This window comes from Lepidochelys kempii, chromosome 1 (genome assembly GCF_965140265.1).
Source record: "Lepidochelys kempii isolate rLepKem1 chromosome 1, rLepKem1.hap2, whole genome shotgun sequence".
In the NCBI taxonomy this organism is placed as follows: Eukaryota; Metazoa; Chordata; order Testudines; family Cheloniidae; genus Lepidochelys; species Lepidochelys kempii.
Window position 1 is genome coordinate 152681776 of NC_133256.1, and position 23657 is coordinate 152705432.

Consider the following 23657-nt stretch of genomic DNA (forward strand, 5'->3'; position numbering starts at 1 on the left):
TTTCATCTCATGGCGATTCAGTCCTGATGGCAGTCCTACTGCACCGTCTTCTAATGAGCAGCAAGGAGACGATGATGGCCAGCAGTCATACTGCACCGTCTTCTGCCGAGCACCAAGGAGATGACGATGGCCAGCAGTTGTACTGCACCGTCTGCTGCCAGCAAGATGTATAAAGATAGATGAAGTGGATCAAAACAATAAATAGACCAGATTTGTTTTGTATTCATTTTCTCCTCCCTTCCTCTCTCCCTCCGTGAAATCAATGGCCTGCTCAACCCAGGGTTTTGAGTTCTATCCTTCTGTTTCTCCTTGATGCAAAGCCACCCCCTTTGTTGATTTTAGTTCCCTGTAAGCCAACCCTGTAAGCCATGTTGTCAGTCGCCCCTCCCTCCATCAGAGCAATGGAAGACAGTCGTTTCGCGCCTTTTTTCAGCGCAGACGCCATAGCACTGGGAACATGGAGAGCCGATTAGATCACTGCGGCAGCTATGAGCATTATAAACACCGTGCGCATTACCCAGCAGGATATGCAGAACCATAACCTCCAAGAAAAGCAAAACCAGGTGAAGAGGAGGTGACTGCAGTGCAGTGATGAGAGTGATGAGGACATGGACATAGACGTCTCACAAAGTACGGGCCCCTGCAATGTGCACATCATGGTGTCAATTGGGCAGGTTCATGGCGTGGAATGCCGATTCTGGGCCCAGGAAACAACCACAGAGTGGTGGTACCGCATAGTGTTGCAGGTCTGGACAATTCCCAGTGGCTTCGAAACTTTCGCATGCGTAAGGGCACTTTCATGGAACTTTCTGACTTGCTTTCCCCTGCCCTGAAGCACAAGAATACCAAGATGAGAGCAGCCCTTACAGTTGAGAAGCGAGTGGCAATAGCCCTGTGGAAGCTTGCAATGCCAGACAGCTACCGGTCAGTTGGGAATCAATTTAGAGTGGGCAAATCTACTGTGGGGGCTGCTGTGATCCAAGTAGCCAATGCTATCACTGAGCTGCTGATATCAAGGGTAGTGATTCTGGGAAATGTGCAGGTCATAGTGGATGGCTTTGCTGCAATGGGATTCCCTAACTGTGGTGGGACCATAGACGGAACCCATATCCCTATCTTGGCACCGGAGCACCAAGGCAGTGAGTACATAAACCGCAAGGGGTACTTTTCAATAATGCTGCAAGCAGTGGTGGATCACAAGGAATGTTTCATGAACATCAACATGGGATTGCCAGGAAAGGTACATGACACTTGCATCTTCAGGAACTCTGGTCTGTTTCAACAGCTGCAGTAAGGGACTTTCTTCCCAGACCAGAAAATAACCGTTGGGTATGTTGAAATGCCTATAGTTATCCTTGGGGACCCAGCCTACCCCTTAATGCCATGGCTCATGAAGCCATACACAGGCACCCTGGACAGTAGTCAGGAGCTGTTCAACTATAGGCTGAGCAAGTGCAGAATGGTGATAGAATGTGCATTTGGGCATTTAAAAGCACACTGGCGCAGTTTACTGACTTGGTTAGACCTCAGCGAAACCAAATTCCCATTGTTATTACTGCTTGCTGTGCACTCCACAATATCTGTGAGAGTAAGGGGGAGACATTTATGGGGGGTGGGAGGTTGAGGCAAATTGCTTGGACGCTGATTACGCGCAGCCAGACACCAGGGTCATTAGAAGAGTACAGGAGGGCACGGTGCGCATCAGAGAAGCTTTGAAAACCAGTTTCAGGAATGGCCAGGTTATGGTGTGAAAGTTCTGTTTGTTTCTCCTTGACAGAAACCCCTCTCCCCACCCCCACCCCGGTTTCACTCTACTTTCCTGTAAGCCAAGCCCCCTCCGCTCCCCCCTTCGATCACTGCTTGCAGAGGCAATAAAGTCATTGTTGCTTCACATTCATGCATTCTTTATTTATTCATCACACAAATAGGGGGATAACTGCCAAGGTAGCCCGGGAGGGGTAGTGGAGGAGGGAAGGACAAGGCCACATCACTTTAAAACTTTAAAACTTATTGAATGCCAGCCTTCTGTTGCTTGGGCAATCATCTGGGATGGAGTGGCTGCGTAGCCAGAGACCCCCCACTGCATCCTTGAGCGTCTGGGTGAGGAGGCTATGGAACTTGGGGAGGAGGGCGGTTGGTTACACAGGGGCTGTAGTGGCAGTCTGTGCTCCTGCTGCCTTTCCTGCAGCTCAACCATACACTGGAGCATATTAGTTTGATCCTCCAGCAGCCTGAGCATTGACTCCTGCCTTCTTTCAGCAAGCTGATGCCACCTACCATCTTCTCTCCTCATGGTCATATTGTGTTTTCCTGCACTCTGAGATTGTCTGCCTCCACATATTTTGTTGTGCTCCGTCAGTGTGGGAGGACAGCATGAGGTCAGAGACCATTTCATCATGAGTGCATTTTTTTCGCCTTCTGATCTTCGCTAGCCTCTGGGAAGGAGAAACATATGCAGCTGGTGGAGGAAAAAAAAAGAGAGAGTGGTAGTTAAAAAGACACATTTTATAGAACAATGGGTAGTCTCTTTCACGGTAAACCTTGCTGTTAACATTACATAGTGCATGTGCTTTCATTACAAGGTCGCATTTTGCCTCTTATTGAGGGTATGCTGGTTTGGTGTGAGAGATCACTCACGCAGGGCCAGGCAGCAGAATTCAGCTTGCAGGCAGCCATGGTAAGCCACAGTCTTTTGACTTCTTTAACCTTCATAACATGTGGGAATGGTTTCAAACAGCAGCGCCCCCATTTCCCATACGAAGTAGCCATTGGGTTGGCCATTAAAAATAGGTTGGCCATTTAAAAGGAGGGTCTGTAGTTTCCGGGTTCACATGCTGCAAAAACCCAACTAACCCCCTCCCCCACACCACACACACACACGCTCAATTCTCTGGGATTATGGCTTTACCCCTCCCCCCACCACGTGGCTAACAGCGGGGAAGATTTCTGTTCAGCCACAGGCAAACAGCCCAGCAGGAACGGGCACCTCTGAATGTCCGCTTACTAAAACCACCCTATTTCAACCAGGTGACCATGAATGATATCACTCTCCTGAGGGTATCACAGAGAGATAAAGAACGGATGTTGTTTGAATGCCAGCAAACACCAGGACCATACACTGCAATGCTTTGTTCTGCAATGATTCACGACCACGTGCTACTGGCCTGGCGTGGTAAAGTGTCCTACCATGGAGGACGGAATAAGGCTGCCCTCCCCAGAAACCTTTTGCAAAGGCTTTGGGAGTTCCTCCAGGAGAGCTTCACTGAGATGTCCCTGGAGGATTTCCACTCCATCCCCAGACACGTGAACAGACTTATCTAGTAGCTGTACTGGCCGCGAATGCCAGGGAATATTAATCATTAAACACGCTTGCTTTTAAACCATATATAATATTTTCAAAGGTACACTCACCAGAGGTCTCTTCTCCGCCTTCAGGGTCCGGGAGCCCGCCTTGGGTGGGTTCGGGGGGTACTGGGTCCAGGGTGATAAACAGATCCTGGCTGTTTGGGAAACTGGTTTCACTGCTTCCTTGCTGTGAGCTATCTACAACCTCCTCCTCCTCATGATCTTCCTCACCCCCAAAACCCGCTTCTGTGTTGCCTCCCACTCCTTGGACAGAGTCAAAGCACAGGTTTGGGGTAGTGGTGGCTGCACCCCCTAGAACAGCATGCAGCTCATCATAGAAGCGGCATATCTGGGGCTCTGAACCGGAGCGGCCGTTTGCTCTCTGTTTTTTTTGGTAGGTTTGCCTGAGCGCCTTAATTTTCACGTGGCACTACTGCGGGTCCCTGTTATAGCCTCTGTCCTTCATGCCATTGGAGATCTTTTCAAATATTTTGGCATTTCGTTTTTTCGAACAGAGTTCTACCAGCATGGATTCATCTCCCCATACAGCGATCAGATCCCGTACCTCCTGTTTGGTCCATGCTGGAGCTTTTCGGCGTTTCTGGGACTGCATAGTCTCCTGTGATGATGAGCCCTGCATGGTGACCTGTGCAGGTGAGCTTGTCTAGCTGGCCAAACAGGAAATGAGATTCAAAAGTTCGTGGGCCTTTTCCTGTATACCTGGCCAGTGCATCTGAGTTGAGAGTGCTGTCCAGAGCGGTCACAACTGAGCACTCTGGGATAGCTCCCGGAGGCCAATACCGGTGAATTGCATCCAAAGTACCCCAAATTCGACCCGGCAAGGCCGATTTCAGCCCTAATCCCCTCATCGGGGGTGGAGTAAAGAAACTGATTTTAAGTCGGAAAAAAAGATCTTCGACATGTGGAGGGGTACAGCATTAAATCAAGATAACGCTGCTAAATTCGACCTCAACTCCTAGTGTAGACCAGGCCCAAGGTACCACCTCTCAGAGGGGTGGGTTAACTACATTGATGTAAAAACCCCTTCCGTCAATGTAGGAGGTGTCTATACTGTGGTGCTACAGCATGTCTATATGACAGCCACTTAAGTGGCACAGTTATGGCACTGCAGTGCCATAGCATAAACACTTCTTAGAACAATGGAAGGGGTTTTTCCATCGATGTAGTTAATCCACCTTTCCAAAAGGCAGTAGCTAGGTCAACGGAAGAATTCTTCCATCAACCTAGCTGCATCTACCCTGGGGGGGTTGATTGACCACATTGCTGTGCTCAAGGCACAAAATGTTTCACAGCCAGGACTTGCGACACAGCTCAGATCCATCTCATTTTTAAGTGTAGACCAAACCTTAGTGTATGTGTAGGGCCCATCATTTTCGGTTTTTATTTTATTTAATTTTTCCAGGAGTTTATCAATGGTTATTACAACAACAACAAAAACAGGTGAAAATGGGTGCAAAAAAAACTATTAATTTTTCTGGGTAAATATGAGGGTTTATTTTGATGGATGGAAGGATGGGTAGAAAGTATTCAGTGGATTAATGCTTTGATGAATGGAATTCAGTGTGGTTTGCTGCAGAACTAAAACAGAACTCAAAACACAATGCCACCTCTGAGTTTAAGAAAACAATACATCGCTAATCCCCAAATAAAACTTTTCATTTTAATAAACAGTTTGCTGTTGTAGCCTTAGAACTAATCGCCTATAAATATTTACATTTAATAATTGGACCACAGTATTTGCAGCGCATATACTCAACTTCATCCTTTGCTCCTGTTTGTTTGTTTTTTTAAACTTTTGAATACTTCCTTGTGTTCTGAAACGTATTCCAATACAGATTTTTGTTTTCTTGCCATTTTAGTGTGTCAAATCTTTAAACCATTATCTGCTGATAGTTTGAAGTGTGTATGTGGTGGGAGTGAGATTCATCAGTATGTTCAGATGTGAATGCACTTCAGAGCAGTCATATGTGTGTGCCTGTTTGTTTACTGTGTGTATCTTCTAGACTAATACATAACCTTACTTCAACAGGCAGGTTTGCATATACAGACAGACTTGTGTATTATCGTAATACATATATCTCATATACTGTATTTTCCTAATAAAACAAGTTATTTTTTATATATTTGAATGATATAAAAGTAGGGTGAAAATCGGAAAAAAACAAATAATACTTTTAGTAAAACCTGGGATTTTTTCAGTAAAAATCAGTTTAAACTGAAAATGAAGGGGTATATGTATATGCAGATACACTGGCAAAAAGCTGCTTTTACCTGTATAGCTTATTTCATTCATGGAACCAGTATAAGCTATATCAGCAAAAGCACTATTGTCAGTATAAACTGTGTCTACACTATGAGAGTTTACCTGTATAGCTACAGCTATATAGAAAACCTTTTCTAATGTAGACTCTAATCCCTGATTCTGCAAAGATTTAAGCAGAAGTGTAACTTCACACATGTGAGTAGTCCCATTATTCACATGTGCCACGTCTTTCCAGAATTGGGACCATTGGGGACTGGACCTTGCTCATGGAGTGTGCTGGAATGCCTCACCAGTTCTACTGGATTGTATTTGATCCACTTTCTTCTCTGAAAAGTCTTTTTAGGAGGCTGAGAATGACAAGAACAAAACAACAAAAACCCAACATACTCAGGGACAAGCCAAATGTATTTGAGAAAAGCAGTGGTGACAATGTGAACAATATTTTTAAAAATAAAATAAGCTTTGAAAAAAATAATTGCATGAAGAAATAACTAATGAATGCCTGGATAATAGGTTCTGGATTTTTTTCAGTTGTATATATTCCTTGATTTTTTTAATAAATAAGTGCAAGGGTAGCTCAGTGAGCAGAGAGAAAGTGTTTGGGTGATTGTTGCTGAGAAAGAAATCTTTGAGTGGATAGCTGAGTGAGAGACATTTACTAAGCTAATTTTCTTTTCTTTAGAGCAGCTGAGACATAGGATTGAAATGGTATTGGAGGGGCTGAGAGAATTGGAGCTGCAAAAGAAGAAAGAGTTGAGGAAGAGGCCTGGAGTGGCACAGGGGAGTTAGTTGACAGAGAGCTTTAGAGCCATGGAGAAGCTTAGCAAGACAAGCACAGAAAAGCTGGAAGAGGTGAAACAGATACCCAGAGCAACGCGTAAGCTTAAAAAACAGTGCAGACCCATTGGCTTTAGCAAATATATAATGCTACAGTGACCTCACAGAGACCTTTGCAAATGTGTCTCTTTAATGTTGCTTGATTCTTTCACTGAATTCATTTTTTTACTTGCCTTGTTTTTCCATTCTGCATTTCCTACTGGGCCTCCTAACAACCAATTAATGACAAGGTTTGTTTGGTGGCAGTATCCCTGGTGGTTAGAGTCAGGGCAGCCTGTGCGTGCAGTCTTAGAAACCAAGAGCAGTCTGAAAAGATTCCCTCTTTCATAAAGATGACCTGACAAAGGAAAACGAATTTTGGTTTTGGCTTTTTTTGGTTTTGTTATGACAAGTCTGGGTGATGGGCTTTTTTTCCTTCTTGTTTTTACCTTAGAAATTTTAAGTTTCACCTGCTTTGTTTTTGATGTTTTTGCTCTATAGATAACTAGGGAACTAGTGGGATTATGGACTCACAGGAGACTGAAACCTGAGCAGTTGAGAGGGGAATGGAGTTTTAATCAAACCCTATAAAAGTCTTTGGGTTTTGTTTGATTTTATTAGCACCTAAACACCTGACAAACAAATAGGAAAAAAGCTCTGTTTATTAAAGACTCAGACTCCCCTACCCCTTTCAGCTGAGGGTCCAGAAACTCCCACTTCAGTTCTTTGGTCCTCTAAGGAGTCCTCCAGCAAACACAATGTATACAAAACTTTATATTCCTGATATTTGTAAGATAGAAACAACAACGATGACAAAAACTTTTAAGGCCTTTTGAAATTGGTAAATGGTAAATTAATAAGAGGGGAAAGGGGCATTTCTTTTCAGAACACCTTTAAATGCTTAGTGTATATACGTTTTTTAAACATGCAGATTGGCTGGTTATTTTTATCTGAAGTATAAGTTGGTTGGAAAATGGTAACTATATTTCATGAGAAAAATTGATAATTTTGAATTTTGTTATGAAACCTTTTGAAATTTTCTTTCTTTCAAATTTGGTTGCATGTGCTTCAATCTTGTTGAAAGCCTGCTTGCTCAATATTCAAGCTGTTCTCCACCTCTGATGTTATTCGCAATAATATTAAGCACTCTAGAACCTTAGGACACACAGAAAGCAGTGATATCAGGCTATAGCTTGATGCCTGGTTTGGGTCTTTACCTGGTTTTGTGAGGCCAATGATTTTTGACATGCATCAGATTTTCGGCAGTCTTCTTTCATTGATGATCCTTGTGCACAATTGAGCCAGCCAAGAGTGGGCGCATAGGCCAAGATGTTTCAGGAACTCTGCAAGGACATTGTCCTAGCCAACAGCAGTGCCAGACTTGATGTTATATAACAGTCCAATTCTGGAACTGTGAAAGATTCAGGGCAAGCTCTGGATTATGCTAACCACATTCATCAAAAATGGTTTTCAAAGAAACCTGAAAAGAGGCACGATTTTCCTTGACCTCACTCAGTGAATGATACAGTACGGCACACAGGTCAACTTGTTAAAATATCAAGAATCCTCCCACCATGGGCTACTGATGCCATCAAACTGTTATTCTGCGACAGACGGTTCAGGGTGCACATGGATGAGAAAAAAAGTGCTTCGAAAAAACAGATGAATGTGTTGCCCCAGGGGTCTATTCTAGGCCCTCCCCCACCCCAACCTTGTTCAATCTGTACATCAATAACATGCCATCAACCCAGACTTGAAAGTTCATCTGTGCAGACAACATCTGCTGCGGGCTACAGGCTCCAGCTTTCTCTGAGCTGAAGAAGACCCTGAGTGACAACTCTGCAAAGCTGGCTGACTGCTGCAAGACATGACGCTTTCAGCCCAGCACCAGCAAGACATTGCACCTCCACCAAGCCAACGCTAAGAGGGAACTAAACATGATAATGAATGGCCAGAGGCTGAAGCATGAAGCATGCCCAGTTTACTTAGACATGACCCTGACTGAACACTGACATACAAAAGTCACCTGAGCAAGATAGCAGTGAAGGTCAAGACATGCAACAACTTTCTCAGCAAACTGGCAAGTTCTTCATGGGGAGTGGATGCTCCAGTCCGAAGGGCCTCAGCCCTTGCCACCTTGTACTCGATACCAGAGTACTGTACACCAGTATGGATTTGGTTGGCACGCACCAAACGTGTTGACGTGCAACTCAACTCAACAATGCGCATCATCATAGGAACTCTCCAACTGACTCATCCTTCATGGCTTCCAGTTTTGAGCCACATTGTTCCTCCTTACATCAGGAGGGAGATTGCAGCTGGCAAGCTGCTTGAGTAGGTAGGTGTCAACCCAAGCTTTCCCTTGTTCAACGACCTTTTTAGCCCACCAGCTGCACGTCTTTCATCACGACACCCACTGTGGTCGAGGCTGCCACACTACGACATGACAGCAGAGTCCCTGTGGCAGGAAGACTGGTGCTTATCATCAACCAGCAATCAGTTCCTTGTCATAGACCCTACTACTTGCCCACCAGCTTTGACATGCCACATCCATGGGCCATTCTTAACTGATTCTGAACGGGGCAAGGCCTCTGTGCAGCCAACCAACACCACTGGGGTCTTTGAGACAATCCAAGCTGCAGCTGTGGCACAGATCAAACAATGATACACATTGTTGAGGAGTGCCTGCTAACCAAATTCTGGGGAGAAGAGGAGTAGGAGGAGGAAGAGGAAAAGGAAAAGGAGGGAGAGAAAAGGGGGGAAATGACCCCCGAACAGTTTTTGTTTTGAAATTTAAAAAAACATAAATTGTAGAAAAATTAAAAGTTAAATTAAAACAAGTTTTGAACAAAAAAATGTGACCAGCTCTAAGTACAAGAACCATAAAAATCCCTGCTTGAGGATGGTAGGTCTAAAAGGAGCAATAAACCTAGCAGAAAAATTAGTACTTGGGAAACAGATAGTGATTAGAACATAAATTATCTTATTTTCTTGTTCTACATACTGCATAAAGTAAACACAGCTGCACAAAAAAACCACCCACAGGGCTGCTCTATGATTACACAAGAGAGAGAGATTCTGATGTGAAGTTCAATTTAATTCCACCAATCCTACTTCAGAATGTGTGTTCTGTAACTAGCCGCAGGATCAAAATATCTAAGAGCATCAAAGCAGAAGATGCAATTAAAGTTCAGGGCTCTATCCAGCAAGAAGCAGCCTTTGTGGCTGCTGGCCAATAAGAAGTTCTGCATACCAATTTCTACACACACAGTGTGCTTTCCCGTTGGCAGTCTTACACAGCAGCCCAAAATTGCTGCCGTCTTTGTGGCAGAGTCAAAGCTCTGACAGATGCCCTAAAGTTGTGCCGTTGCAGGGGTGTATAATTGCCAGAGAGCAGGTCTTCCCCCAGCCATGTCCTGAAACACACCCCGCACCGAGGACTCCTGTGGAGGTGATGCAGAGGCTCCTTGCTTGGGGGGAGTCAGTTCCAGTGGTAGTGGAGTGTTGGCACACGAGGTTGCATTTTCCCCTTTGGGGCCCTCTGCAATAGGCAAACTTATCTCCTGCATGAATCAGACTGCAGTGGAACTAGCAACCACAGGGCTTGCGCTGCTTGAAGATGTGGGGTTTTTTTTCTTTTTTTCTTTTTCTGGATCAGCTTCATGCCTAGCACCTAAAACAAATAGGGAGGATTGTCCCCTTGAGACCTCCATATGGATCTCTCCCTTCTTGGTCAGAAGGAAAGTCAGTCATCTCTGTTCTACAATCCATCTCCAAGAGTCCACAGAGATCCATCTTTGGGGCTGGGATCCATGCGGGGCTGGGAATAGGCTATGTTGAATGGGGACATGGTTGAGGGACACACTTCATTCCCTCACTGGTCCTGAGGCCTTTCCAAGTTAAGAATAATACAACCTGGAGCAGATCCCCTGGAATCTGCATGATTTCTGGGTGGGCCCCTTGGCCTGGTTTGCTGTGGGGCAAATTCACACCCCTAACAGGGCAACGCAAGGGAGACACATGGTGGAATGTTTGTAGAGATTTCCTCCCCCAGAACCCCTCCTTATGAGTTGTACTATGACAGGGATGATCTGGCCCAATAGTTGCCTGTTTAAACCAGTTCAACCGCCATCTTCTTGATAGGGAGGACATAGAATTTAGGGCCCGAAGGAACCACCAGATCATCCAGTCTGACCTCCTGCATATCTCAGACCACGAAACACTACCCAGCCATCCGTATACCACCCCCAACAACTGAAATTAGACCACACTGTTACAACCTGTCAGAATCTATGATATTGTGTGCCAGAGACAGAGAATAGGAGGGATTGAGGTGCACCAATGCCTGAGGCCCTGCAATGTCAGGGAACTGATTAAGTAAGACATACCCAGATGATCCTGGTAAGTGACCCGCACCACATGTTGCAGAGGAAGGTGAACCCCCCCCCCCCCCGTCACTGCCAATGTGACCTGGGGGGAAATTCCTTCCCGACCCCACATACGGTGATCAGTTAGACCCTGAGCATGTCAGCAAGAACCAGCCAAGCCAAGTCCCCTGAGAGAGAGAATTCTTAGTATCATCTCAGAGCAAAGGCCCAGTATAGTGTTCCATCTCCAGCCATGGCCATTTCTGATGCTTCAGAAGAAGTAGACCAAAAAAAAACCCCAAAACAACATAGCACCAGAATACGTTGGGGGAGAGAAGGAAGCCCTTCCTAACCCCCGCAGGTGACTGGCTGAGGCCCTGAAGCATGAGAGCTTAGGAACATCAGACATAAACCAGAAGAGACCCCCAGGGCTGCCTGCTAAGGAGGCAGTCAGGAACACATTTCATAAAAAATGTAAGGCCTTTGATGAATAGCTCTTAATGTACATTGCATTTTTTTTTAATTCATTACCTGTGTGTACTGAGATCTAAATACACTACATCTCAGCTCTGGTAGATTAAAAAATTGACTAACTGTCATAAATATAAAGGGAAGGGTAAACCCCTTTGAAATCCCTCCTGGCCAGGGGAAAGCTCCTCTCACCTGTAAAGGGTTAAGAAGCTAAAGGTAACCTCGCTGGCACCTGACCAAAATGACCAATGAGGAGACAAGATACTTTCAAAAGCTGGGAGGAGGGGGAGAAACAAAGGGTCTGTGTCTGTCTGTATGCTGGGTCTTTGCCGGGGATAGACCAGGAATGGAGTCTTAGAACTTTTAGTAAGTAATCTAGCTAGGTATGTGTTAGATTATGATTTCTTTAAATGGCTGAGAAAAGAATTGTGCTGAATAGAATAACTATTTCTGTCTGTGTATCTTTTTTGTAACTTAAGGTTTTGCCTAGAGGGGTTCTCTATGTTTTTGAATCTAATTACCCTGTAAGATATCTACCATCCTGATTTTACAGGGGGGATTTCTTTATTTCTGTTTACTTCTATTTTTTATTAAATGTCTTCTTGTAAAAAACGGAATGCTTTTTCATTGTTCTTAGATCCAAGGGTCTGGGTCTGTAGTCACCTAGGCAAATTGGTGAGGCTTTTTACCAAACCTTGTCCAGGAAGTGGGGTGCAAGGTTTTGGGAAGTATTTTGGGGGGAAGGACGCGTCCAAACAGCTCTTCCCCAGTAACCAGTATTAGTTTGGTGGTGGTAGCGGCCAGTCCAAGGACAACGGGTGGAATATTTTGTACCTTGGGGAAGTTTTGACCTAAGCTGGTAAAGATAAGCTTAGGAGGTTTTTCATGCAGGTCCCCACATCTGTACCCTAGAGTTCAGAGTGGGGGAGGAACCTTGACACTAACTGTGTAATATGATTTAATCTTCTACATGAAAACTATCCTATCTTGTTTTGACCATTGGTTAAATATATGAAGACTTTGTATTACCTCACACTCTGGACTATTCTAAGCAGGGCATTTATTTATGTGCTATAGACATACAGCTTCAGTATTTCAATATTTTGTTTTTTTGTTTATTATTATGCAGCTGACATCCTGAAATAGAATTAATTGTAATTCTACTTTGCAAATATGACAGGAGGAGGAGGTTTACTCTTTTTTCTGTTTTTATTTCTTTAAATATTATAATAAAGCAGCAGGTCTGCTGCAGTTAAGGTCGAGTGCCACTTTCTGTCTAAAGGTGGACTTTTCTAAGTGTTCTAAAATCTACATGCCGACTTGGATTGTCATGAAATTGGCTGTGCCTCATAGGGATACTGGCTAGTGCTAGTGATCCAAGTTTGGAGTCATTTGAGCAAAGGGTTACCAAGTTACAGCCCCACAAAAACAGCATTTTAAAAAATCATCTCCTTTTGTGCACATACCTAGGGGTCAAACTGTGATTGTGATCCCCAAACTGACCTCAGTCACTTGGGATTTATCTCAGCTAGTGCATGTCATCTACTGGCCCTTTGGGGAAGCAATATTGAAAAAGTTATTAAGGGTAAAGTTTGTAATTCCAGGGTGCTGTATGTCAAACTGATGCTCCTAATAGAATGAACTTCCCCTTGGAAGTTTTGCCCTGAGACCAAAATTTCTGATAAAGAGCAGTATTTTAAAGTTCTCTAAAATTCACATGCAGACTCCAATTTAATTTAGAAGTACTGACATGGAAATTGGCATTAATTAAATAGGAGGAATGAGGAAGATTTGAGGAAGCAGTTAGGCTAATGTAATCATGTTTCCTGAACAATGGGACTGACTGTGATCAAAGGAAACAAGTTTCTGGGTCATTTGGTCCAGGTGTTCCTAATACACAGCACCCCTAATGTGAGCTGTTCATAACATTTTCAGATTCCTATAACATTTTTGGTACAAACATAGGGAATATGGGGGGCAGGGTGTCAGAGCAATGAGGAGTGTGTGGGGGGGGGGAGTTGGATCAGTGCATGAGTATGAGGGAATGGTGCAGGTAAAGAAGGGGAGATGAAGGGGTGGATGAATGGGGAGAATATGGGAAGAGGCATTTGGGGCTGTGGCAAAGGAAGGGAGGTTTCGGGGGAGGGGGATAAATGGGAATGGGTGGTAGGGGAGGGATTAGTGTAGCGGAGCAGGGTTCCCCACTCTAAACTCTAGGATACAAATGTGGGACCTGCATGAAAGACCCCCTAAGCTTATTTTTACCAGCTTAGGTTAACAACTTCCCCAAGGTACAAACTTTGCCTTGTCCTTGAACCGTATGCTGCCACCACCAAGCGTGTTAAACAAAGAACAGGGAAAGAGCCCACTTGGAGACGTCTTCCCCCAAAATATCCCCCCAAGCCCTACACCCCCTTTCCTGGGGAAGGCTTGATTAAAAATCCTCACCAATTGGTACAGGTGAACACAGACCCAAACCCTTGGATCTTAAGAACAATGAAAATCAATCAGGTTCTTAAAAGAAGAATTTTAATTAAAGAAAAGGTAAAAGAATCACCTCTGTAAAATCAGGATGGTAAATACCTTACAGGGTAATCAGATTCAAAACACAGAGAATCCCTCTAGGCAAAACCTTAAGTTACAAAAAGACACAAAAACAGGAATATACATTCCATTCAGCACAGCTTATTATACCCCATTAAACAAAAGGAAATCTAACACATTTCTAGCTAGACTACTTACTAACTAACAGAAGTTCTGAGACTGCATTCCTGATCTGTTCCCAGCAAAAGCATCACCCAGACAGATAAACCCTTTGTTTCCCCCCGCTCCCGATTTGAAAGTATCTTGTCTCCTCATTGGTCATTTTGGTCAGGTGCCAGCGAGGTTATCTTAGCTTCTTAACCCTTTACAGGTGAAAGGGTTTTGCCTCTGGCCAGGAGGGATTTTATAGCACTGTATACAGAAAGGTGGTTACCCTTCCCTTTATTTTTATGACAGGGCCAAAAAAAATCTGATAAGGTTCAGCAATGACAAGTGCAGAGTCCTGCACTTAGGACAGAAGAATCCCATGCACTGCTACAGGCTGGGGATTAACTCAGTTCTGCAGAAAGGGACCTGGGGATTACAGTGAACGAGAAGTTGGATATGAGTCAACAGTGTGCCTTTGTTGCCAAGAAGACTAACGGTATATTGATCTGCATTCGTAGAAGCACTGCCAGCAGATTGAAGGAAGTGATTATTCCCCTCTATTCAGCTTTGGTGAGGTCACATCTGGACTATTGCGTCCAGTTTTGGGCCCCCCACTACAGAAAGGATGTGGACAAATTGGAGATAATCCAGTGGAGGGCGACGAAAATGATTGGGGGCTGGGGTACATGACTTATGAAGAAAGGCTGAGGGAACTGGGCTTATTTAATCTGCAGAAAAGAAGAGTGAGGGGGGATTTAATAGCAGCCTTCAACTACCTAAAGGGGGGTTTCAAAGAGGATGGAGCTCGGCTGTTCTCAGTGGTGGCAGATGACAGAACAAGGAGCAATGGTCTCAAGTTGCAGTGAGGGAAGTCGAGGTTGGATATTAGGAAAAACTATTTCACTAGGAGGGTGGTGAAGCACTGGAATGGGTTACCTAGTGAGGTGGTGGAATCTCCATCCTTAGAGGTTTTTAAGGCCTGGCTTGACAAAGCCCTGGCTGGGGTGACTTAGGTGGTGTTGGTCCTGCTTTGAGCAGCGGGTTGGACTAAATGATCTCCTGACGTCTCTTTTAATACTAATCTTTTATGATTCTATGACCAGAATTTGGAGGGGAATGCACATAAAAAGAGAAGGGAAAATGGGGCAGCAGAGAACCCCAGCCAGTCCCAGAGAGGGCAAGGATCCCCCACATGTGAGCCAGGATCTAGGTGTACTGCCCCTCTGATGGGTCCTAACCCCCCATATGGGGCCCACTATGGGCGCATTTAAGCCCCTCTCCTTGCCCCCATGTGTGTGTTGAAATCTGAGAGGCTCTGCTGCTCTGGAGGGTTCTTAACCCTTCTCTCTATCCCCCTCCCATGTGACCTGGGGATCCCTGTTTGTCTAGGGGGCTCTGAATCACTCTCCCCCTCATGTGTGAGCCTGGATGAAGAGGAAGGAAGAGGAGATGAAAACACCGATGAGTTGGATGGATCTATTTGATTTAAAGTTTAGTCACCTCCAGGGGGTGTACTCATTTAGCTGAGAACATCTCATTGAGATGAATGGGCCACGTCACACCTCTCTGAACCTTCTATGCTGCAGATGGATATGTAGAGTCCCTTCTCCATACAGTAGGCCCAGATCTGGGACAGGGACTGTGCATCTCCATTCTCCTTTCTCTTCCTGCCTCTAGCAAGGAGTATGGCGCTGGTGTGCATGTGTGGTGCATGAACCAGGCAGAGCAGGAAAGTTGGTCAGAGCATTTGGAATGATGAAAGACTTGGAACAGTAGTGGGGGAGTCTGAGCAGTGAGGTGGAAATGTGTGTGGGGGGGTATCTGAACAGTGCAGGGAAGTGTGGACTAAAAAGGAGAGGGTCAGAGATGTATAGTGGGGAATGTTGGCGCGGCTTCATCTGTTCCCCCAAAACTCCCACATCCATGTCATCCCATGTCTGTCCCTTCATCTTCAAAACTGTCCCCATTGAATCCTTCTAGTCCCTAAAGTATTCCTGCGTTCTCTCCCCAGCTCTTCAGTGTGTGGGCTCTGGGCTTACACCTATCTCTCTGTGAGAGGGAGGGCTGAGAAGGGAGATCCAGGCTGTTCTGGACAGGCAGAAAGATAGGGGATGAGATGATGGACAGGGAAACATTGCCAACAAGCCAGAGGCAGCGGAGGGGAGAGTTGGACTATGGTACATGGGGGTACTGAGAATTCTTTTTTTTAAACCAAGGAAATTAAATTACCAAAAACATCGTTAACACAAAGATAAGGTTACCCAGTGGTGCCTTTTCCCATTCCAGAATGTGTGTATATCATCAGCGAAATGAGTTGCAACTCCCTGATTCTGAGGTGTGTTCTATGCTGACCGTGGTTCACTTAAGCAGCCTGTGGGCTGCTCTATACTACATCATCTGGATACAAAGGAGCATCCACCAGTGGAGAATACCTGAAATGCAGACTTGCCCCTTCCCATCCCCAATATGCTCCTTATGCCAGAGATTGTGGGGATGGAGGAGTGGCAAAGGAATTGGCTGAGTAGTCTCTATGGCCTTATCTAGATTAGAATAAAAGGTGTGATGTTAACACATGTTCGCTAACATGTTCTAGCTAAATACACTTTAAAAGTCTAATGTAGACAAGGTACACTGCCTTTAATACATGCTAAACTGGTCTACTTAGAGTTTAGGGGAGAGCCTAGGGATTTAACTCAACCAGCCTGATGTGCTAAAGTCTACACTGCCTTGTTTACCCTAGCCTTTTCAAATGTGTTCATCTAACATCATACCTTTTTTCTGAGTGTAGACAAGGCCTGTATCAGATGAGTGCTCTCCTCTGCCAGGGGAATCCTGATCTACAGTAGCTCTCCTGACCCTTTGCACTGCCAGAGCTGAGCTAAGAGACTGCAGCAGGGGAAAGAGTCTGGGCTTGAATTTTTTTATTATTATTATTTTTTTTTGCATGTTGTAAATGCTGATCTGGATGCACTTGCTACTCTGTTTCTCTACCTTGTTATAATATATAATAGTCTCTAGCTGTGGAGCTACACTGTGGATTTGGAGATCTTCTTTAACTAATGTGTTGGCTTTATCCATGCCAAATATCTAAACTGCTGGATTAAAGTCAGTGCTATATCCAGTTTCACCCACATGAGGTTGTTGAGCAGAGTCCAGAAGATTTGTATCCAAGGAGAGCATGAACATTATTTTTACTAGTTGTTAACAGTAAGCAAGTCTGATTTATTATTATTTAGTGAGTGCCGTCAGAGTGCTTAGTGTTCTACAAACATTCCCTGCTCTGAGGTATTAATACCACCAGACAGGAATGGGCACTAGATGGAAATACATTACATGAAATATTTCCGGGCAAAAAACTTTAAGGCAGAGTTAAGGTTGAGATTACATGGTATAAATTTACAGAAAACTGTGTTACTGAAATGCCATAGTTAAAAAATAACTAAATGATTAAAAGTGAAGTAATTCTCATTCGAGGTTCTTCTAGTTCTCCACCTATCCTCACCCAACCTCCATGTACTGGCCAGAGAATATTATCTTTTGCTATATTAAATTTAACTCTGCTTTTCTGAGTATATGAATGACACCATTATAGTCTTTTGTTGTATGATGCTAACTCACATCCTCCCTGCCAACCTCTATATGGAGTACGACCAGGTCTTCAGATCACATAGGTTGCATGGAATACTGGTTACCACAGCAATTGTGTTTAGGATGAACAAGTTACATGAAGTTCTCTGGTTTTTATCTGGAAGCTGGGCCTCTGACCCATACTGGAAATAGAAGAGCTACACCTGGGTGCCTCGACCATATTGTGAGCATGAAAAGAGTACAATGGGGTCTCCAGCCCATAGTGGGTTTGTGGGGAATGTTACAGAAGTGTTAATGCTGCTGTCTTTGCCTCCTACACGTAGAGTAAGAGCCAAGCTGTTTTGGACCATCTTTACTCTAGGAAAATTAGGTGTTTTTTTACAACGAAATAGCTAAATCTTAGTGTAGACAGGGTAAAAGTTGTAATTTGTCCTCAGCTTATTGAAGTAAATCCTAAGGGAGTGAGGATTCTTTAATGAAGATCTTAATGAGTATAAAAGTATATGCCAGCACAGCTAGGCCAGTGAAGATTATAACTTTTGAGACACATCTTAAAAGTCAGAGATCTCACAGAAATTACAATCTCTGCTGCCCTAATATATATATATATATATATATATATTATATATATACACACATTTCATAGCTGTGTTGGTGGAACTTGTAATGTTTATAGTACCGTATTAAAAAGAGGCCTACCGAAGTTAAAAGCTCTGCTGGCACAGACAACAATCATCATAAATCTAAACAAGGTGTCTAACAAAAATGGTAACCCCTGCCAGCATTTTGTGCTAGTCTAGGACTTGCTGGACAGTCCAACATTAGCTATTTTGTCTTAAAAATGTTTTCCATTTCAAAACAGAAATTTGTCAAATCAGTTCATGCTGTAGTTCTCAGCAAGGACTAGCCCATAGGACTAGTTGGAACTCTTTTATTGTAAGTTATTTTTAAAGGGGTACTCTCAACTTGAAATGCGTCCAATTTTTAAAATGAGTTAGAAGGAGGTAACACACCTGCCCCTTAGTTCCCTGGCCAATGGATATAGTTTTGTAATCACATTTTCCAGTTTTTTTCAGTTCTTTTCTTTCCCCTGTTGCTGGTGAAAGGATACAGATAAACAATAAGGAAACTGACTGTACTTGAGAAATGCTGAAACTGACTGTTTGAAAAATGCTGAAAATAAACTAATTTAAAAAATCCAGAAAATATTTTTTCACTAAATTCATTCAGTTCTAGTAATCCTAGGATATGTTAACAAAAGCAGGTTAAAAAATTCAGATTGAGGAATGATTTTGCAGGTGATGTCCCCGTAATTTAGTATTTAATTTGACCAAATTCCATAACTCACAAAAATAAATTTCTTCTGAGCTGAAATTAAGAATAAGACATTTAAATAAAAAAGGAATTTTTACAAAGTTAAAAGCAAGGTCAAAGCCAGGATTTAGCCTGTTGTAAGAGGGCTGCATGATGTAATCTCTGTCCTCTTTGTGTGTTCATGATTAAGGACCTGACCCAGTACCCTGAAATCTCTGGAGATAGTCCCATTGACTCCAGTAGGTATTGGATAAGGGCTAAATGAGAAAGGAGTTTTCACACCCTTTCACACTAGAGATATAATACATATTACACGTGATATACTGTTTCACTGCACTTATTAGAGCTGCAATCATAGGTGCCGAGTTCCCCTCTGCCCAGTGGGTACTTGACACCCGCCACCCCTCCCCTGCCCCACCTCTTCCCACCCCTGCACTGCCCTCCTCCACCCCCTTCCCCCAATTCCCCGCCCCTGCCCTGCCTCTTCTCTGTGTCCTCCCCTGAGCGTGCCACGTCCCTGCTCCTCCCCCTCCCTCCCGGAAAGTCCTAAGCACCGCCAAACAGCTATTAGGCAGCGGGAAGTGCTGGGAGGGAGGGGTAGGAGCAGGGACATGGCGCACTGGGGTGGGGGTGGATTGAACAAGAGGCAAGGAGAGGAGAGTTTCGCTGCCAGTTGTGCGGAGCACCAGCTAATTTTTCTCTGTGGGTGCTCAAGCCCCAGAGCACCCACAGAATCAGCGCCTATGGCTGCAATATAAGGCTCTAAACTTGGAATCATAGAATCATAGATTAGGGTTGGAAGAAACCTCAGGAGGTCATCTAGTCCACTCCCCTGTTCAAAGCAGGACCAATCCCCAACTAAATCATCCCAGCCAGGGCTTTGTCAAGCCTGACCTTAAAAACCTCTAAGGGTGGAGATTCCACCACCTCCCTAGGTAACCCATTCCAGTGCTTCACCACCCTCCTAGTGAAAGTATTTCCTAATATCCAACCTAGACCTCCTCCACTGCAACTTGAGACCATTGCTCCTTGTTCTGTCATCTGCCACCACTGAGAACAGCCAAGCTCCATCCTCTTTGGAACCCCCCTTTAGATAGTTGAAGGCTGCTATCAAATCCCCCTCACTCTTCTGCAGACTAAATAAGCCCAGTTCCCTCAGCCTCTCCTCGTAAGTCATGTGCCCCAGCCCCCTGATCATTTTCGTTGCCCTCCACTGGGCTCTCTCCAATTTGTCCACATCCTTTCTGTAGTGAGGGGCCCAAAACTGGATGCAATACTCCAGATGTGGCCTCACCAGTGCTGAATAGAGTGGAATAATCTCGTCCCTCGATCTGCTGGCAATGCTCCTACTAATGCAGCCCAATATGCCGTTAGCCTTCTTGGCAACAAGGGCACACTGCTGACTCCTATCCAGCTTCTCATCCACTTTAATCCCTAGGTCCTTTTCTACAGAACTGCTACTTAGCCCATCGGTCCCCAGCCTGTAGCAGTGCATGGGATTCTTCTGTTCTAAGTGCAGGACTCTGCACTTGTCCTTGTTGAACCTCATCAGATTTCTTTTGGCCCAATCCTCCAATTTGTCTAGGACACTCTGGATCCTATCCCTACCCTCCAGTGTATCTACCTCTCCTCACAGCTTAGTGTCATCTGCTAACTTGCTGAGGGTGCAATCCATCCCATCATCCAGATCATTAATAAAGATGTTGAACAAAACTGACCCCAGGACCGAGCCCTCCACTTGATACTGGCTGCCAACTAGACATTGAGCCATTGATCACTACCCATTAAGCCCGACAATCTAGGCAGCTTTCTATCCACCTTATACTCCATTCATCCAATCCATACTTGCTGGCAAGAATACTGTGGGATACTGTATCAAAAGCTTTGCTAAAGTCAAGATATATCGCGTCCACTGCTTTCTCCATATCCACAGCGCCAGTTATCTCATCATAGAAGGCAATCAGGTTGGTCAGGCATGACTTCCCCTTGGTGAATCCATGTTGACTGTTCCAGGTCACTTTCGTCTCCTCCAAGTGCTTCAAAATGGTTTCCTTGAGGACCTGCTCCATGATTTTTCCAGGGACTGAGGTGAGGCTGACCGGTTTGTAGTTCTTCCCAGGGTTCTTCTTCTTCCCATTTTTAAAGATGGGCACTATATTTGCCTTTTTCCAGTTGTCTGGGACCTCCCCCAATCTCCACGAGTTTTCAAAGATAATGGCTAATGGATCTGCAATCACATCAGCCAATTCCCTCAGATGCATTAGATCTGCAATCAGACCTGTGTGGGTGGACCGTTATGCCTGCGCAGAGCCCATATGAGCCTCTACAGATCAGTTTGCAAGTTCCCAGATTTTAACACACTGGTACTGGACAGCAGTGGAATTAAGCAAGATGGCAAATCTCTCCTCTCACAGCTGTTGGAGGTGCTCCATAGGGACTGTGGCTTTGCGTATTATGCTTATACTGTACCAAGACAATCTCAACTGTAGTTTCATCTTCTGACTGACAGTGAGAAAAATCACTGGCCTTTTGGTTCCCGGTATCCTGGAATTTTGTCTTGGGGTACAACAGACATAACTGGATGTTAACTCAACTCTTGCTGCTGGGTTTTTGAACAGTTATTTGCAGGAGGTTGAAAAATCCTGACTTTCCCTTTCTGTTGGAATAGGTTAAACTAGCTTGGAACCTTGTGTCACTAAGCAAATGTGCACAGTGATGTATATCTGTGTAAATAATGATTATTTAGTAGCATTCTCTGAAAAGGTGAAATCCACCCACATAATGCCTAAGGAATCAGTGTCTATGCAGGTAGAAGGCACTAGAGATTAAGTTGATCCCAGCGCCAGGACATAGATCTGCAGTGATGTGTAGTGCTCTCCCACCTTTCTGACAAACTACAGGTTAGAATAGCAGCACCAGTGAGGGGGTGTCTTGAACACCAGATCTGCATGCACATGTTTCCTCTGTGCTTCTTCACCTGGCTGTCATCTTTCACAGCCTTCTGTGTCTCCTGGAGCTGAACCAGGAGAGAGGTCTTCTCTACAGTAAATGTGGGAGTGCAGCCACTCTGCTGCAGGCCCCCTGCACATCCTCTACGCAGGGCTTACAAAGTGTGGAGGCCTTACACTGGCCTCTGCACAATGGGTGGATTTCACACAAAAGCCCCTGACCCTGCCGCTCACAACACATGGGTAGGCCTACACATGTATTGTAAACTTCAGGGTTGGGACCGAAGTTTGCACATAAATGGTGTTCTCCACGGACCACTTTAGGAACAACCTCCCACTCCCCTGACACACACACACTTTGTAAATGAGACTGTTTCTTGAAAGGATATCCTAAGATTAAATCTGACACATTGATCCTCTCCTGTCTCCTCTTTTCCCAGCTCCTCTCACTCCTGTCCAATTTTGCCGGGGCGGGGGGGGGCGGGATCGAATAAAGTATTGACTACTGTGCCTAATGATTTTTAAAAATATAAGTCAAAAACCTTTTCCCTTATTTTGTAGTAATGAAGAGTGAAGCTTTCCACCCTGTATTTTGTAATGTATCTCTGAGCCTGTATACTGTACTATTCTACAGCAATAAAAATCAAATTAACAAACAGAGTTTAGAATGGAAACTATATTTCAACTTTGATGGTGCACTAGACTTTTTTTGCTTTCACATTTTATTGTTGTATTATGTATAAAGGCCATGTAATTAAAAAAGAGACTGAGGGATTCTACTGATTTTTAAGCTTAAAAATAACAGCAATATCAATGACGTCACTGATTTTTGATGGAGAACTCTCTGGAGGACTTGAGAAATAGAGTAGGACAATGATATCATAATAGCCTGCAAACTGATCTCCAGCTTTTCCAGCCCTCTGCTGTGGGAGGGGATATTGACTTCTTCACAGAGGCCCTGTCCACACTAAGATTTTCTAAAAATCTCCCAGCATTGTTAACAATGCTTCAGCTCCACTGGTGTTAGTAACACTGAAAGCACTAGTGTGATGGGCTGTTGGCTGACACATGCATTAACACTATGTCAATTAGTCCTGCTTGAAGCAGGACCAGATGGCACAGTGTAAAAGCACCTGAGCTCTGCCTATACTAGGGCACCCACCACTGGTTTTATTAGTAGAGCTGCATTGGTGGTAGGGCACTGGTGGGAGATATCCTGTAAAAATGCAAGTGCAGGCAAAACCCAAGTGTGGAACTGAAGAGGAATTCCACTCTTGTAGAGTTTAAGAGCTCTGCAGGAACTTAGCTTCAGGCTTCAGCCCTCTACAGCTCCTAAGCGAAGTATAAACATACCTATTGTCCCTGCTCACAAGGACCAGATGGGTTTCTTGCTATGTAATTCTGCAGTAGTGTAGACAGGTTCACAGATTGATAGTTGTAAGGCGGTGGCAAAAGAAACTCTTGACCTGGTAGTTGCAACATCTCTTCCTGCAGGAAGAATCTTTAACAGGGCAGCATGAAGTATTCTGTATAAAAAAGGTTTTATGTATAAATAACTCCCTGGTGACAAGGGTAACAAATGAAGGTAATATATCAGAGACCTTTAGACTATTACAAATTATGAGGCAGGGGATAGGTTATGCCCTGTCAAATCTTCCATTATGAAACCTTAATTATATCTCATATCTGCAAAGGGGCAAACCAACTATTATATCAACACAGAGGGACAAGTGGTAATGCTTCCATTCACAGTGTAATGGGTCTAAAGAAGTTATAGATGTGCTGTGGTGTCAAAATAATTTTTTTGAAAGTATCAATTGACATCAAATTTCC